This window comes from Nannospalax galili, unplaced genomic scaffold (assembly GCF_000622305.1).
Source record: "Nannospalax galili isolate Female #2095 unplaced genomic scaffold, S.galili_v1.0 scaffold132, whole genome shotgun sequence".
Classification (NCBI taxonomy): Eukaryota; Metazoa; Chordata; class Mammalia; order Rodentia; family Spalacidae; genus Nannospalax; species Nannospalax galili.
The window spans coordinates 4209787-4216725 of NW_008332644.1; positions in this window are offsets into that span (position 1 = coordinate 4209787).

Genomic DNA, 6939 nt, shown 5'->3' on the forward strand with positions numbered 1-6939 from the left:
CCATGACAGGAGAAAGAAAACACTGGGAAGCAGATAAAATTTTTACCCAGAGATTCTCCCCATCCTGGTCTTCTTGGTGGGTTTCAGTATCTAATGGACACAACATGGGTACAGGAACTCTGTGAGGGAGCCAAGTACGGTGAGCATCCCTGTCACCAAGGCCAATCCCAGACCCAGGCATTATCTGTCTGAGAGATGATCTAGCAAGTATTAAAAGACAAATGAAAAAGAGCATGGCTGTCTTTTCCTTTCTTTTCCCAGCTTCTCCCATTATTGTCTCTACCAAATTGATAGTTTAGAATTTCTAAGCCACGAGTATAGAAAAACCCAGAAGAAAAAGAAAGTACAAATAGAGATCACGTTTATTCATTCATGTTCATTCTATTAAAAATGGTTGAGTATTCCTTTTTTGCCGGGAATATAGATGTTGGGGATGCGATTGTCAGCAAATCAGCTTTAGCACTCCCACTGAACTGTCGTTGTGTTGGGGACACAGATGGTAAATAACATACAGACTCGTTTCAACTACTAAAAGAATACAAAGGGGAAAAATTTCAAGACGTTGGTCCAGGCAATGACTTCATGGATAGGATGACAATAGCCTCTGAAACAGAAGCAAAGTTGATAAATAGGATTAAAATGGTTAAAAAGTTTTGGCATAGCAGAGGAGATAATCACTAAAATGGAGAAAAATGATTCAATGTGGAAAAATATTTGCCAGATATTCATCTGCCAGAGGATTGATATCCAGAATCCTTTACAATAAACCCCAGAAAATTTTACCAACAGCAAGCCCAAGCCCAAGTTAAATGAGCAAATGCCTAAGTAGTCGTCCTTACAAGAAGCAGAAAAAAATATATTTTTAAATGGTCAATATATTCAGCCCTCAGATAACTGCTAATCAAAAAAATCACACATTGAACCTGGTTGGTGGTGCATACCTTTAATCCCTGCACTTGGGAGGCAGAGGGCAGCAAATCTCTGTGAGATCAAGGCCAGCTGGGTTTCAATAGTGAGTTCCAGGCCAGCTGTGGCTGCTGGGAGATCCTGTGTCTAAACCCCCCCCCAAAAAAAATCAAAAATAAAAGTGAAAGAAAAAACCCAACACACACACACACGCACGCACGCACGCACGCACGCACACTGAAATACTGAGATTCCGTGTCACCTCAGAATGGCTATTCTCAAGAAAACAAGTGGTGTGCCTTGAAAGGCAATTGCTCAGTGTTGGATCCTTAGGAGTTTCAAATGCCCATCTCTACTATAATGAATTCAGTGGAACTGTCATAGAAAACCTTCCTTTCCAGGAGAGACAGAGGTGCGGAGGCTCTCTAGGCTCACATAATCAAGTCTCTATCACAGATAATTATTAAGTTGGTTATTTTTAGCTAACATGTTCATTGTTCTTAAAAGCAAATTAGTGAACCTGTCTTAACATTTAAATAGTTTCAAATAAAAAGAAAAAAAAACATATAAACAAAGGATGTTTCCAGCAAGTTGTTTAAACTCTGAAGTATAAATAAAGATTATATAAAATTGAAAGAAAGAAAAACAAGTAACAATAGATGTCGGTGAAGGTGGGAGAAAAGGGGACATTTATACAGTTAGTGGGAATGTAAATGATTGCAATGTCTATGGAAATAAGAATGGAAGTTCTTTAAAAAGCTAAAATTAGAGTTACCATGTAATCCAACAATACCACTCCAGACAATATATCTTAAGGAAATGAAGTCAGCATACAAAAGAGGTACCTGCATACCTATATATATTCAACATACCCAAGATATGGAATTAGCTTAGTGACTGTCAAAATATAAATGGACAAAGAAAATTTTATTTGTAAACACACTGGGATATTTTTCAGCTATAAAGAAAAGCAAAATTTTGTCATTTGGAGGAAAGTGGGTGGAAATGAAAGATGGAAACTACCATTTTAAGTGTCATAAGCCAGACATACAAAGACACTTTTTAATTTTAATCTCCACATGTGGATACCAAAAAAAAGGAAAAAAAGAAAAAGAATGCCCTGTAAGTAGCAGAGAGATTATCAGACCCTGGTAGTGAGGCTAGAGAGGAGACGGTAGGGGAGCAAGGACAGCGGATGTGACCGCTGTACAATGTGCACATGTATGGGAACGTCATAGTGAAATACATTAGTTTGTATTACTCACACATGTTGACAATTTTAACTTTCAGTTTTGGCTACCTTGAAAGGAGACCTTAGGACAAGCACTTGGCTAAAACTCCCTTATTTAGGAGATTACTTCATGAAGTGTAACTGAAAGTAGAAATGTGAGACAGAGAGCAGAGGGACGGCATCAGAGAGCGCTTTGTAAGTGGCTGCTGCTGTGTACAGCGGGGACTGAGCCCCTCTGAGCACCTTTCAGAGTCAGTGTGGAAGATCATTTGAGATTTCCTCTTGAAGGGTAAAAATTTGGGGGGGTTATGCATACAGCATCATCTTTCCTTGTTTCCTAGAGTGATGGCATTTCAAGGCTCTATTTAAATATGTTTCACTATAAGAGGAAGTCAATAGTGCATAAGTCTGAGGAAGAGAGCTGGGCATTATAGCGGAAGTGTCTGGTAACCTTAGGGAAAGGGGAAGATCTAGTCAATGGATCAGAGTCAATGGAAACAGTCCTCAAGGCTTCTGGGAACTCGCTCATTTGAACTCACAGCAATGGTGACAGCATGTCCAAGACCAATGCAAACTCAATCAAATAAAAACCAGCATAAAGCTGGGTAACTGGGCAGGAAGCCCCAATTTTGACTGAGAGCTATTTCTGGTTGAGGGAGAATTGACCTTTTTTAAGAGAGCAACAGTATTTAGGCTGAGGAGGTTCCAGTTGATGAACTCACACGAAGGACATCTGGGTACACAGACTTGACATGATAGGCCTTGACATATATGAAAGAATGCATGAAATCCTGTGGGCAGGCTACAGAGGGTACAGGAGATTGGAGATTGATAGGGCTTGATCACCACTGCTGAAGTTGGGGAGAATAAGCATTAGAAAGAGAATACTAAAGGACATATGAGGTATATGAGGATGGAACATATGAGGTATATGAGGATGTGACTGTGGAAAGAAGATGTAAGAGAAGAGAGAGAATGAGCCACGAATACTTGTGAGGGAGACCATACCAGGCAAAGCAGCAGAGCATGCAGCAACCTGATAGCAGAAGTTGTTAGGTGTGCTTGAAACACAGGCATGAGAGTGATCGCTGACAGCGGATGCAGCATATGGGAGACTGGAGTCGTAAACTCTATGTGGGCTTTAGGCTAAACATTACTGATGCTCTATTGACTGAGCTATCCGGGCTCTTAGGCTAGAATACTGAGACACTGAAAGTACAACTTCAGTTATTCTCTACACTTTGGCCAGTTGTGGCCTTCTGTGTTCACTACCATCTGTCGCATGAGGAAGTTTTGCTGGTGAGATGAGAGATGCATTAATATTCTCTCTGTCCCTTGTTCTGCTATTTTCTCTGAGCCTTATGTGTAGAAGTTCCATTGTGGGTGTGTCATTTAGGGCTGGGCACCTCAAAGACAGCTATTCTCTGTGTGTGATCAGTTGTGGAACTCTGTAATAGTCTCCATATGTTGGAAAAAGAAGCTTCTTTGATGAGTGGTGAATGGTATACTTGTCTGTAAATATAAGGACATATATTTAGCATATAGTAAGAAATTATGTCTGTCTAGGGATATAACATGCTTTGGGTTTTCTCCAAGATCTATGACTTCTCCAGTCATGTGTATTTAGCTATCTGTACAGTACCACACATGAGTTCCCTCCCACTGAGTTGGCTTTAAGTACAATTAGATAGCTGTTGACTACCCCCAAGATAAAAGTGCCACTATTGCACCAATATAGTTTTCTGTTATTGTTTGTGGTTATTAGATTTTTAAATCTAAGGTTGGACAATTGGTTGATTTTTCTCTTTCAGCAGTTTGCATAGTGTCCCCTAAAATGATGAGAGCTAGTCTTCAAGGAGGAGGGTTACAAGTCAGTTCCAGTCCTATGTTCGAAGTTTGTCCTGTCTTCAGCAATAGGGCCTTACCTTCAAGTTCTAGGAGATAACCAAGGACTGTGGCAATAGCTTGCATAGTTTTGAGAGTCTCTTTGACTATCCTGTCCAACAATTCGAAGGCCTGTCTGGTACCGTTTCTTGTTTTATAACTTTCAGTTACATGTACAGATATCATTTGTGTATTTTCCAGTAGACTTTTGTATTAATACACTTCCCTTTGGTTTTTCGTACCACTTAAGCATTATTTATCTTTCTTTTCTCTCTACCTGTCTAACCCCCCCTGTTGAATAGGACTTACGTTAAACCTCACCCACCCAAGGCTCAGAGACCACTGTAGAAGAGGGGATAGAAAGATTATAAGAGTCAGGGCAGGAGGTGCATGACCATAGGAAGCAGAGTCCTCCAGGCTTCTGGGAACTCACTCATATGAACTCACAGCAATGGTGACAGCATGCCCAAGACCAATGCAAACTCAATCAGACAAAACCCAGCATAAATCTGGGTAACTGGGTGGAAGGCCCCAACCTTCGCTGAGGAACTATTGGCAGCTGGTCACTTCTGGGGGAGGGAGAATTGACCTTTTTTTAAGGGAGCGACAGTAGATAGGCTGACCAGGTTCCAGTGGATGAACTCACACCCAGGGACATCTAGGTACACAGACTTGACATGATAGGCCTTAACATGTATGACAGAATGCATGAAATCCTGTGGGCAGGCTATAGAGGGTACAGATATGGGAGGGGGGTCTAAATATGATTAAGGTGTATTGTATGGAATGCACAAGAATTCAATTAAGAGTATACACTGAAAAAAGGAAAAATGGAAGGGAGCTGAGTAAACTAGAGAAAGCAAGCCAGTAGGTAGTGTTCCTCCATGGCCTCCGCTTCAGTTCCTTCCTCAGGTTCCTGCTCGAGTTCCTGCCTTGGCTTCCCTTGATGATGCAAAATAAATTATAAAACTAAATAAACTCTTTCCCAATTGAAAACAATGTATGACTTCAAGCTGTGTGTGCAGGTGCATCCCTTTAATTCCAGCATTTGGGAGGCAAATGCTGGATCTCTGTGAGTTTGGGTCCACACAGTAAGTTCCAGGCTATCTGTGTTACACAGTAAGAACATGCCTTAAAAAAGTATGATTTCAGACATGCTGCGTTTGAGAGAACATTTCAAATTCAAGTGAAGATCTGAGAAAATGGTAATATCAATTTGTTCCATCTTCCCCTTCTGAAACCAGGCTCAGAATGTGCTACTAGTGCACTGGACCACCCTGGTGAGCTAGTCAGAACGTGTCCTACTTCACAGCCATCATCACGCTGTGGCACTAAGCACAGAACCCACTGCCCGAGAGCTTCAGATTACCCTGATATGTTAGTCAGAATTCTGACAACTCCATTTTACTTCCCTCTCTCAGATTAGAGCACTCTTCCAACTCCGGACTAACCCAAGGAGCTAGCAAGAATGGCTTCACCCCACTACCAACCCCATACTCACGCTCCTAGCTGTGATTGCCTGCCCTTCTAATCAATATCAGCGTGAGTACCTAAAGCACAGAACTAAGTAGTCATACATGATCAGAAATAAATCAAGCTATGAGAACAATAAAAACAGAACCAAATTTCCACTCAACAAAGGCAGGCCAGACTTTCATATCAGACACCCAACCAACATGAGCTATCCCTATGAATATTGCAGAAACACAAATAATATGTAAAGCCAAAATAATATGTTGTCATAAAATCCCATCAGTCTACAGAATATTTCACCTAAGCACCAAACTGTATTCTGTTCATTAGCCAATAGAAGTTTCTCAAAAATAGATAACATACTAGGACACAAAACAGATCTTAAAAAAAGAAATAATTCCATGTATCCTATATGACTACAGTGTACTGAAGCTTAAAAATCAACAGCAAAAGATTATCTAATAAATAGATGAACTCATGGTGATTAAACATACTATGGAATGACGAATAGGTCAAAGAAGAAATTAAGAAAGAAATAAAAATATTACTGGAACTAAATGACATTGAAAACACAACAAAACATTTGGGACACACTAAAAGCAGTTGTAAGAGGGGAGTTTATAGTTGTAAGCACCTACATTAAAAAAAAGCAGAGTACAAATAAACAACTTAATGATACAAATCAAGAATCTAGAAAACCAAGAACAAACCAAACCCAAACCCAGCAGAGGAGAGGAGATAATAAAAATCAGGGTGATATCATGGAATAGAAACAAAGAAAACAATACAAAGAATCAATGAATTTAAGAGCTTATTCTTTGAAAGGATAAAGGAGACAGACATTCCTTAGCGCAACTAACCAAAAGAAGAAGGTCCAACTCCAACAAAATCAGAGATGAAATTTCTAGATTCAACAGACCCACCAAAGTTAAACCAAGAAAACTTCAACAATTTAAACAGACCAATTTAAAAAAGGAGATTAAAACACTAGTACAAAGACTTTCAAGTAAAAAGGCCCAAGTCCAAATATTTTCCAGCAAAATCTTATCAGACCTTCAAAGAACTACAACAAATATTGATTAAATTACTCAAAAAGGCAGAAACAGAGTGAGACCCCCCCCAATTCCTACTATGGAGCCAGTGTTAGTCTAAAGCAAAAGCTAGTTAAAAATACAGCAAAAGAAAACAAAGGTCAATATCCCTGATGAACATAGACACAAATTTTCTCAATAAAATAACTACAAACTACATACAGGTACACTCCAAAAAGACCATCCATTATGATCAATTTTACTTTATTCCAGAGATACAGGCATGGTTCAATATGCATATCATAAAGCAATAAATCATAGAACTGGACATAAAGATAAAAATAGTGTGATCATCTCAATGGATGCAGAAAAGACATTTGACAAATCCAACATGCATTCATTATAAAAGTCCAA